Source organism: Heloderma suspectum, chromosome 6 (genome assembly GCF_057233095.1).
Source record: "Heloderma suspectum isolate Gila_16-S chromosome 6, 16-S_ref, whole genome shotgun sequence".
NCBI lineage: Eukaryota > Metazoa > Chordata > Lepidosauria > Squamata > Helodermatidae > Heloderma > Heloderma suspectum.
This window is the reverse complement of record NC_139463.1, coordinates 113,894,170-113,906,693: the sequence shown is the minus strand read 5'-3', so window position 1 is coordinate 113,906,693 and position 12,524 is coordinate 113,894,170.

Below are 12,524 nucleotides of genomic sequence, written 5' to 3'. Positions count from 1 at the left end.
AATGGAGCAAATACTAAAAGGAACATGGTGGTCAGCGTCTACTACCAGCCACCCAATCAAGGAGAAGATGAGGATGAAACTTTTGAAAAGCAAATTGCCAGTGTTTCAAGGAAGCATGATGTAGCAGTAATGCAGGACTTCAAATTCCCTGCTATTTGTTGGGAGAGAAATTCTTCAAAACATGGGCCCCCCAAGAGATCCCAGATTTGTGTTGCTGAGAATTTCCTCCTACAGAAAGTGGAGGAAGGATCGGCTATCTTTTACTTGATCCTAACCAACAGAGATAACTTTAACAGAGATGGTTCTAAAGTAAGCAAAAGCCGAGTGTAGCCAAACACATACCTTCGAATTTAGGAAAGTCAGTTTTACAAACCTCAGAACAATGATCAGTAAAGTCCCATGGCAAGTGACTCTATTGAGAAAAGGAGTCCAAGATGGGTGGGAGTTTTCAAAAAAGGAAATTCTCAAGGCACAATTACAAACAATCCCAACAAGAATAAAAGGTCGAAGACAACAGAAAAAGCCAATGCGGCTTCACAAAATGCTTAGAGAACACCTGGAAATAAAAAAAGGACACACACAGGAAGTGGAAGGAAGGCCAAGCTACAAAGAAGAGTACAGGCAGGTAGCACAGAATTGCAGGGATGGCATCAGGAAGGCTAAAGCTGAGAAGGAGCTGAGGTTAGCGAGGGATGCTAAAAGCAACAAAAAGCCTTTCTTCAGATGCATACATAGTAGAAGACAGAGGAAAGAAATGGTGGTTCAACTATTCAGTGAGGATGGCAAAATGATAACAGATGACAAAGAAAAGGCAGAGGTGCTCAATTCCTACTTCAGATCAGTCTTCTCCCAAAAGATGGTCTATGACCCCCCTGGCAAAGGCAAAGTACAGGCTGAAGGGGCAAGATTGCAGTTTGAGATCGATAGGCGTATGGTCAAGAAACACCTAATTAGTTTGAATGAGTTCAAAGCTCAGATGAATTGCATCCTAGGGTAATAAAAAGAACTGGCTGCAAAAAGGGCAAATGCTATTTTGGGCTGCATTAATAGAAGTATAGCTTCCAAATCCCATGAATTACTAGTTCTCCTCTACTCAGCACTGGTTAGGCCTCATCTGGAGTACTGTGTTCAGTTCTGGGCACCACACTTTAAGAGGGATGCAAACAAACTGGAGAGGGTTCAGAGGAGGGCAACAAAGATGATCAGGGGACTGGAAACAAAGCCCTATGAGGAGAAACTGGGCATGTTTAGCCTGGAGAAGAGAAGACTGAGGGGAGAGATGATAGCGATCTTCAAGTCCTTGAAAGGTTGTCACAGAGAGGAAGGCCATCTCTTCTCGATCATCCCAGAGTGCAGGACAGGTAATAATGGGCTCAAGTGACAGGAAGCCAGATTCTGGAAGAACAGCAGGAAAAGCTTCCTGACTGTCAGAGCAATACAAGAATGCAACCAATTACCTAGGGAGGTAGTGGGCTCTCGCACACTGGAGGCATTCAAGATGAAGCTGGACAGTCATCTGTCAGGGATGCTTTGACTTAGATTCCTGCCTAGAGCAGGGGGTTGCACTCAATGGTCTTACTCTCACCTTCCAACCCTCCTTTTCTATGATTCTATGATGATATCTGGTCTTGAACAAGAAGGGTTTTTTTATCATTGAATTTCCTTGGGTTCTGAAAAGGAAATGTATAATTCCACTGTTGCCATCCCTATCCTGTGCTCAATGTATTTGAATCGGCTTTCTGCCAAACTTACCATGTGATCAATGGGATTATACATACTTAAGTAATGATAATCATGATTTCATTTCAAGGACCACACAGCATAATCATCGTCATCATCATTATTACTATTATTTTAGATATAGACCTCAAACAAACAATAAATGCAGTTAACCATGTTTGATAATGAGAACAAATTGAAAGCATAAAGTAGGAAGTCACAATCTAGGAAGCCAGGTTTGGAGATATCCAGAAGGCTTCTTTATGCTGAATTATAATTCATTAAACAAACAAACAAACAAACAAACAAAAATTGTGTTGGTTTAACAGTTTTTAAAGGGCTTTACACATTCACACAAGCTCCAAAGTGCTGGGGAATTACAGCTTGTAAGGGCAACACCCTTAATGAGTGTGTTATTTAGGCAATGTGTACATGGGATGGGATGGCATGGCATGGCATGGCATGGCATCCTATACTTTGGTTAGTTCCATCTTTACCACCATCTATGAGCAGGATGACCATCAGTGGCATAGTGGAGGAACTAAGTTCCAAATTTGTCTGTTCCCTGGAATAGACCTATGCACCTAGGCAACACAACCCAAAGGGTTTTTTTTCCTGTTTATTGAGCTGTGGATTATGGGTGAACACATTTTCAAAACTATGAATAAATTAAAATTTAAAAAGGTGTATGGCCTTTGAAATTATTACTTTTGGGTAAACTTCCAGAAGATTAGGGGTTGGATCTGGATATATGCTGGATCAACTGAACCAATAAAAATGGGGTGAGCTGTGGTTTGGGGAAAGGGATAATCCTCAAAAATCGGGCAGAGGGACATTCAGGAGTCCTTCCTCTCACTGAAGGCTCCTTCCTCTTGCAGAAAGAAGATCCTGGATCAAACCCTATAAGTGTGTGTGTACACATCCACATACAACTAGACACAACATGAATACCATCTGTGACACAAAATTCTTTAAGGGAAATCTGAACTAAAAGCTTAAAAATAGGGAGATGGGTGATGTATCAGAAACTGTAGCATCAAAATCTCTGTAGAGCTGCATTTGGGGACAGAATAGGACCATCCAGCTTCCATTACTTGGCTTCATGATCCTGCATGCATCAGAGAGTAAGTGCCTGCAGCAGAGAGACTGCACTACCCATGAAGGCTCCCCATGTAGTTTAGAAACCTGAATTGTACTAGGGTTCTAACTTGTGCCCAGAGCTCATGGGAGATGAGCAGGCACTGTGCTGCAGACATTCACTCTCCCATGCACTGGGGAGGGCAGAGCCAAGTGATGGACATGCAGAAGAGCAAGCAGTGCCAGAGTGGGTGCTCCTCCTCTCCCACTTACTCAGATCTCATAGCTGGAGCTTTGTGGATGCCTGAGCAGTGCTACAGAGAAAACAGGAAGGGTGGAAATTGAAAAGTCAATGTGGACATCCTGTAGAAAGATGGACAAATGGAGTCAGTTTTTCAGAAGGCTAAATATTTCCTGGAACAGTATCTCCCACCCCAACACAGAAAAATTAGTCACAGAAAAAAAGATGGATGGATGGATGGATGGATGGATAGATAGATAGATAGATAGATAGATAGATGGACGGACAGAATTCTCTTACATAGCTTCATCAACAATCATAGTTGTCGGGTCTTCACTGAAGGATATGGGGTCAGAAATGAAGAATTGCTGAGAAGTGATTCCACCAATAATGAAATCTCCTGGCTGATAATATTGGTATGGTGTCTGGAGGTTATTATCATTCATTGTGCACATCGCAAAGTTCATCAGGGACTCAGTTTGATGAGGTAGTAGCAGCAACACCAAGAATCGTAGTGACAAGAAGCGCCCTGTTATCCAAAAGGCTAAAGCTTCTCCTCTTGTAACAGGATGCCCAGTATTGATCATTTTCATCCAGCACCAGCCTCATTAAAACAGTATTTCAGTGTCTCTAATGCCCTCTACTAAGCTGATCTGACAGCTGTCCTTTAAACATACAGGGGAAATGTTGAAAAGAGCAGATGGGAATAGCTCTGGTTGTTTACATTCTGCCACTCCCGCTCTGACTAATACAGTGAGTATTTCATAGGAGCATTAAAAAAAATCCTTATCAACATAGGCAAGAAGGAAGCTTGATAACCATAATTGCTCTCTTTAAAATAATTACACAGGGTGCAATCAGCTCCCTAATGCCTTCTGTTCAGTAAGGCATTGAGGTCAAAAGGAAAGTAAACATAGATGACTTAAGCCCTTCCAAGTCCTATTGTGGGTGGCCTGGTTGAGCCACCCATAGTTATAGTTGGGAACACTATTTTGCACATTTTCCCATGGGGCAAAAAGTCTGTTTTGGGGCTATAACTACATTCCAACCTCCCCCCAATTTTGCTCGTAGATAGCTACGTAATTTTCCAGTGGATTAGCTAGTTTTGGTGCAAAACAAAGGTTATTATGGAATGTTCTTGTGGAAAAGGGTTCATCCCTCATATAGGGCCCCGTGGATGGAACATAGTGTTGCCTTTGGAGATACAGGTCTGTGGGTAGTTCTTCTAAAACTTCCCAACTTCAAGTATAACTTGATGGGATCAGAGCTGGTGGTGACCGACCAAGAAAGAGATCTTGGGGGTGTGGTAGACAGCTCAATGAAAAGGTCAACCCAGTGTGCAGCCGCTGTAAAAAAAGGAAAACTCCATGTTAGGCATAATTAGAAAAGGAATTGAGAAGAAAACTGCCAATATCATACTGTCCCTATACAAGTTTATGGTGCGACCACACTTGGAACAATATGTTCAGTTCTGGTCAGCACAACTAAAGAAGGATTTTGGAGAGCTGGAAAGAATATAGAATGGGGAACTAAAATGATCAGGGGGTGGGAGCATCTCTCTTTATGAGGGAAAGTTACAACAGATAGGATTGTTTAACCTTGAAAAAAGGATGGTAAGGGGTGCATGATAGAGGTGTGCAAATTATGTATGGTGTGGACAATGTGGATAGGGAGACTTTTTTTGCTCACACACATAATACTAGAACCTGAAGTCATCCCATGAAGCTTATTGGTGGGAGATTCTGGAGAGATAAAAGGAACCACTTTTCATACAGCACATGGTTAAACGATGGAATTAGCTACCACAAGATGTAGTGATGGCCACCAACTTCAATGGTTTTAAAAGGGGGTTAGAGAAATTCCTGGGGGAAACATCTATCAATGGCTGGTAGGCTTGAGGGCTATGTGCTACCCCTAGTTATCAGACACAGTAGGCCCATGTACACCAGTTGCTGGGAAACACGGGCGGGAGGGTGCTGCTGCACTTGTCTCCTGCTTGTAGATTCCTGGTCATCAGCTGATTGGCCACTGTGTGAACAGAATGCTGGACTAGATGGTCTAATCCAGCATGTCCCTTCTTTTGTTCTTATGTTATTCATACATAGGTTATTGTCCAAAAGGAAATTGAGTGTGGAAAAAGAGTGAAAGGCGTGACCAACCACCTGTCCCGTGAAATACGGGTGGAAAGCTGTCAAATTTGCCAGGCTGGGAGAGAATGGGTCAACTAGCAGTGAGACCGAAATCCAGCACATTCAGTCAAGGGCTGGGGGAGATATGACCCCCCCCCCGCCACCACCCTCAATTTGTTTGTATTGAGGGAAGTCTGTTGGAATGTTTATTTATTTTATTTATCTATTTATTCCATTTATATCCCGCCTTTTTTCCTCTTTGAGGAACCCAAGGCAGCGTACATAATCCTTCCCCTCTCCATTTTAGCCTCACAACAGAAACACTGTGAGGTCGGTTGGGCTGAGAGTGTGTGACTGGCCCAAAGTCACCCAGTGAGTTTCTGTGGCCGAGTGGGGACAAGAACCCAGATCTCCCAGCTCCCAGTCCAGCACTCTTGCCACTCCACCACACTGGCTCTCAATGTTGGCACTGAGCTGCAGCATGCAGCAGGGGGTGGGGGCGAAAGGGGACCTCTGGACCCATGGCAAAGCAGCTTCGTTCACATCAATCAATCAAGGTAGGGAGAGGCCATTACAGGGGCTGTGCCCTGCCCCTGCTGAAGGGTGGTTGATTCACATTTTTGTTTCCATGGGGCATGACTAATATGTCACAGTGCAGGTCCATGCACTCAGGCTGTCAACTGATAGGTCCCAGAGCCCCAAGTTTCAGCAGTCACGTGCACATCACCATGAGCTCCTGCCCTTCGTCACTCGCCACACATGTGCTGGTCCTTTTGCCCAAGGCGTGTTGTGTTTTGAAAGGGGGCAATGGACCTCAGAGATAGCATTTGCAAGTATCCAGAGTAAAGAACCCTTGTACATCTCAGAAGAAGAGATCAAATGGCTTTTAATAGCTAAGAGCAAGGAAGCATTCCGAAATGCATTGATAGCAATAAATTTTGTTCTTTCGAGCCCTGGAGCCTGTCTCCCCCTTTTTCACCATTATTCACGGTGGACTTTCCCTATTCAGTTCTGCTTACTCCTGGGGGGGTGGGGGGACACCAAAATTTTTACAGACCATCCCATGTTCCGCTTCTTAATCAGTGTTCCACATCAGTGTTTCATCCACACCCAAACCCTCCCTCCTCCCCTTCTTCTGTTTCAGCCCCTTTTTCTCTGTGAATGACATGACGTCTGGAAAAAAAGCATGGGGGATAGCAGTGGTAGGGCCACATTTCTGTTCCCTCCCTGGCAGGCCTCATCCCAGGATTTGTTGCATCTCAGTCAAGGATCTTTCATACAGTCAGCCAGGGATCAGGTAGTGAACGCGATGGTATCATGTCACCAGGCAGCCCGTTAGAATCCCCCGCCTGATGCCCTCACATGTCATGATGTGTGTACGTGAATGCGTACCCTGTGCCCAAACAATTGGGCCATGTTCCTTCTCTTGCCAGGCTGTGCTGGTGATATGGTAGTCCAACAGTGCTGCACAACAATACTTCATTCATTCATTCATTCATTCATTCATTCAAAGACTTCCATGGCACTTTCCTCAAAGAATGGATTTGTGTGCCTTGGGAGTGTGTGTCTGTGTCTCTGTGTGTCTTTGTGTGTGCCAGACGTACAATCAAACAACCAAGAATACATTACAAACAGCAAGGCAATGGAATGACATTTTTTGAAAAAATAGAGTACCCCCCCACACACTCAAGCAGTAAAACAGCCACTGACTAGATAAGAAGCCACGGTGATGGAGTGAAGAATTTGCCAAATGGTTTTAGCTTGGTGCTTAAATATGAGCCATGAAGGCGACAGAAGGACCTGTGGGGGGAGGGAGTTACTGAGATGCAGAACCATGGTAAATAATGCACAATCCACACAGACTGATAGAGCTGGAAGGGGTCTTGAAAGCCTAGATCAGCACCACAGGTAAAGCATTGCAACATTGTGCTGGTGCCAGCATGATGTTCCGCGTGAAAGCAGTGTGATGTTGTGCACTCAAGGTTCAGAGCAGCATGGTGGGATTTATTTTCTGTGTCAGGACCCAGCCCTGGAATGTGCGAACTGTGAACAAACATTACCCCTGAACATGCACAGAGTATTATTTCCACTCAAATGAATAATCAGAACACTTCGCATAGTTGTTTTTCATACCAGAGAGTGAACTTTCTTTCCAAGGTTCTGAGCTTTGGAGCAGTGATTGTTTTCAAGGGCAGACACACCTTTTAAAAACAGAACACCAATTCTGCTGTACTGCTGTTTTATTCCTTGTATGGAGTCATAGAGCGCTGCCACCATGTACCTTTTCTGCCATCTCCTACTGATGCTTGTTTAAACAAGGCACATGCCTCAATGCCGTTAGGCTGGATCCAGGCTAAGGAAGCTGAACTTCGTTCCCAGAGAAATCAATGGGGAAATCAATGGAACGGGAATCAATGGAATGGGTTCAGCGATGGCTAACCCATTCCATTGATTTCAATGGGAAGGATATGCAACCAAAGGAGTGGAGGTACAAAGTACTGTGTTCAGCGTCTACTCAGCCTGGATCTATTTCATTGGCTGCCTGATATACCAAGTCACTCATCTGGTTTAATTGACTATTACCAGGGAGGTGCAGGAAGAATTGTGACACAGCATCAGCCATGTATCTCCTTGAACATTAAAACTACTTAACCTTAGATGGATCATGCAACATATTTTAATCAGAAGGAGACAATCAATAAAATGGGGTCAACAATTGTCTTGAACCCTCTCAGAGAAGGTCTACATAATGCTATGCTTCAGCCTTCCTCCCAATCCTTATCAAAATACCACATTTGCTTTGAGACCTAGGCTTAATGCTCATCTCTTATCAGAAACTAGGCCCAAATAAATATTATTATATTTGTTCACATTAATGCTGCTCAACCTGTTGCATGTTTCTGCCTTGCAGCAATGTGAAAGTTCTTTACGTATAACACCCTTTCTTCACTCTGCCCTTCAGTTTTGGCATTTAAGTTGGTTTTAAGATTCTGTGGGGTTAAATCTCCTTCTGTGTGTTTTACTCAGTTTCAGCCAAAAGATGAATAGTTTAGAGATCAAAAGTTTAGGGAGTTTGCTCAGGAAGCCAGGAGATTATAAACTTCAAAATTAGTCAGAGGAAGAGAGAAAATAGAAGATTATTATTTAGTACTTTATTGATTGATTGGTCTGTGCACGGACCCCCCAATTAGCTTTGGAGGCCAATTTGGATCTTTTGAATCAGCCCTGATTCACTTCAGACCCAATTCAGTTCATTTGGGATATGGATCCAAATCAAGATTTGGATATCCAAATTATAGAGATTTTATGCTTTTCCATTGACTCACACTGGAAAACAGAAATGACCATAACCTTTTCATTTTTTAGGATAAATACATGAAATTTGGAGATCTGGCAGCCCCTATGGAGGTAAGTGAACCTGCCAAGTGTCAGGTAGTTTGGCCCAGTAGGTTTTGTGCTAGGTGCAGGTAATATTTGTTTTTTTCAAGGAAATCTCTCAAAGCAAAGAGTTACACTTCTTCAGTGCTTCCACAGAACTGTATGAAATGTGGGCACCTGGCGCCCCACCCCCAATGGAAGTGACTGAATCTGCCAAACTTCAGACAGTTTGGCCCAGTACTTTTTGTGCTAGGCACAGGTAAAATGTGCTTTTCTTAGAAACTCAACCCGAAGGTAATATCTATCAGCACTCAGAGAACTTAGGTGTTTAAGGTCACAGTTAGGAGGAGATCACTTACTATCCCTAGTCTCTGGTGTAGGTTTTCCTATTGAGTTTCACAAGGGATGATCTCAGGCTCTTCTCAAACCTCTGAATAGAATCCACACATTCTGTGGATTGTGTGCCAATTTGCCAATGCCACACTGCAGGCATTCAAGATGAAGCTGGATAGCCACTTGTCAGGGATGCTTTGACTTGGCTTCCTGCATTAAGCACGGGGTTGGACTTGATGGTCTTGTGGGCCCCTTCCAACCCTACTGTTCTATGTTGAGCACAACAAGCACAGACACAGACAACAGACACAGAAATACACACACACGACCAAAAGAAAAATAGATGTAGAAAGTAAAAGTACCTGCAATCTAATGGGTATGGGCGGAGAGGAGTAACATTACACTATAAAGCCTAACAGAAGAGAAAAGGTGTTGTTGTTTTTAGAAAGATAAGAGTTGGAATGGGAATCGAAGGAATACAGGAAGTGAGAAGTGGGCAGGGAGCCAAAGAACAAGGCAAAGAAAAGCACGTTTAACTATTTTTGGGTTTTGTAAAAAAAAAAAAGGATCTAGAAAAGAAAGAAGGGGAAGACTAATGAAAATTGTTGAATTGAGAAGCGCTGGGTAGGGAGGAGGAACTACAAGTCAAGTTGCAGTAAAACACACAGACACACAGACACACACACAGAGACACACACAGACACAGACACAGACCCCCCCCCATGCATCTCTCTCCCCCCAGCTAGGAACAAACTGTCTCTCACAGTGACACGAAAGCAGACAGATCTCCTGTTGTATACATAATTCCTACCCACCCCTCCACCACTGTCACTGATTGGAGACTGCTGGGTTAAGGTCAGGGGTCCCTACTTTGGCAACTAGAGTTCCATTGGCCGAGGATCATCGTTTCCCCCTCCCTCCTCTTCTTCCTCCTCCCCCCCTCCCTGATCTTTGGCAAGTTGATACATTTTGCGGACAGGCTGTCTGGGATTCCAAATCACTTCAGAACACCGAGGCACAATCATCCAACCCACTTTGAAACACCTCGCAGCTCTTCTGACCTCAGAACACCTCTGAGCTGGACAAGGCACCTGCAAAATGCCTCTATTTGCCTTGGGATTTAGACTTGGTTCTGAAGCGGTGCACAGCCCCATTTTTATTATTATTATTATTATTATTGCCATTATTATTATCATTGGTAATAGTAGTATTACTATTATTGTTGTTTATTCAATTTCTATACTGCCCCAAAGCCGAAGCTCTCTGGGTGGTTTACAGAAGTTAAAACATTAAATACAATAGAAAAAGTTTAAAAGCCATTTACATAAAAGCACACAGAAATATACACAGACAACATAGAACTAAAAACAACTTTGAACTGTCAGTCATAACTAAAGACACATCTAGGACTGATTGTGTGCCTGGGAAAAGAGATAGGTCTTAACTGGGCGCCAAAAGGATAACAATGTTGGTGCCAGGTGATTCTCACTGGGAAGCTTGTTCCATAGATGGGGGGCCACCACTGAGACAGGCCTCTCCTTCATTGCCGCCTTCCGAGCTTCCCTTGGAGGAGACACTCAGAATAGGACCTTAGATGTTGACCATCCAGTATGGATAGGTTCAGTTCAGGAGATGTGTGTCATCAGCCATTGTGATCCCAGCCGTGTAGGGCTTTGTGGCTTAAAACCAGCAGCTTGAATTGAGCTTGGAAGCATATAGGCAGCCAGTACAAGTGGGGCAGATATGTCTGGACCTTCTAGTCCAAGTTATCAATCTGGCTGCTACATTTTACATGACCTGCAGCTTCCAAACTGTATTCAAAGGCAGCCCCAATTAGAATGAATTGCAGTAACCTAACTTAGAGGTTATCAGAGCATAGACAACTGAAGCCTGGTTATCCCTGTCCAGATAGGGGCATAGCTGGGCCATCAAGTGAAGTTGGTACAAGGCACCCCATGCCACTGAGGCCACCTGAGCCTCAAATGACAAGAATGGTTCCAGGAGGACCCCCAAGCCAAGGACCTGCTCCTTCAAGGGGAGTGCAACCCCATCTGGAATGGGTTGAACACCCTCCATCCAGTCAGCAGAACCACCCACCAACAGCATCTCAGTCTTGTCTGGATTATTGAGCTTCAGTTTATTAGCCCTCATCCAGTCCATTGTCGCAGTCAGGCACTGATTCAGCACATTCACAGCCTCACCTGAAGGAGATGAAAAGGAGAAATAGAGCTGCATGTCATCAACATGCTGATGACACCACACTCCAAAACTCCAGTTACCTGCACTCAATGGTTTCATGTAGATGTTGAACAGCGTGGGGGACAAAACTCATGCCTGTGAAACCCCATATTGGAGAAGCCACAGAGCTGAGCAGTGTTTCCCAAACACCACCTTCTGGAGCTAACCCTCCAAGTAGGAGTGAAACCACTGCAATGCAATGCCTCCCACTCCCAACTCAGAGAGCTGTCCCAGGAAGGTTCCTGGGACAGCTCTCTGAGTTGGGAGTGGGAGGCATTGCATTGCAGTGGTTTCACTCCTACTTGGAAGGTTAGCTCCAGAAGGATGATGCCATGGTCGATGGGATCGAAAGCCTCTGAGAGATCAAGGAGAATGAACAGGGTCACACTTCCCCTGTCTCTCTCCTAACATAGGTCTTTGTACAGGGTGACCAAGGCTGTTTCTGTGCCAAAACGGGGCCTGAACCCCTATTGAAATTGATTTAGACAATCAGTCTCATAGTGTCTGGAGCTGGTTGGCAACCACTTGCTCAAGGAACACGCCCAGGTATGGAACCTTTACAACTGGCCTAGAATTATTAAGGTTTTCCAGGTCATGGGAGGATTTCCTCAGGAGTGTTCTCACCACCACCTCTTTCAGGTGGCCCAGGACCACTCCCTCTCACAAGCAGACATTAATCATCTCTCTAGCCCAGCTGGCTGTTCCCTCTCTGCTAGTTTTTATTATCCAAAAGGGGCAAGGTTCTAAATGTAAGTGGTTTCATGAACCTACCCAAGCACCTTGTGCACATCCTCGAGCTGTACCAACTGAAACTCATCCAAGAAAACTGGACAAGACTGTGCTCTGGAGAACTTACCAGATTCACCTGCAGTAACACTGGAGTCTAGGGGTGGACGAAAGACACTTACCTTTCCTCGAAGGACGTTCACGGTGGGGGGGAGGTGCTTCGCTGGTCCCCCCGCAAAGTTCCGTCCGGGGGGGGAGGCTTCCCGCCTCGGCCCGGCCGAAATTCAGGCCGGGGGGGAGGCTTCCCGCCTCGCCCGGCCGCGAATGCGAAAATTAAAAAACAAACAAACACACCCCCTGATAGGCTACGTGACGATTCACGTAGCCTATCACGGCTAGATCTGCGTTCCTTCTTTAGTCGCCGTAGTCTACGTAAACATTTACGTAGACTACAGCGACCAAATAAGGAACGGGAATGGTGGCTCCCTATGGGGGCCGCCATTATCCGTACACACTTTTTTTTTTTTTTAAGTCACCCGTGATAGGCTACGTGACGATTGATGTAGCCTATCACGGCTGACTTTGCAAATCTAGCCGTGATAGGCTACGTGAATCGTCACGTAGCCTATCAGGGGGCATGTTTTTTTTTCTTTTATTGCAATGGCGGTGGCGGCAGCCGGTCG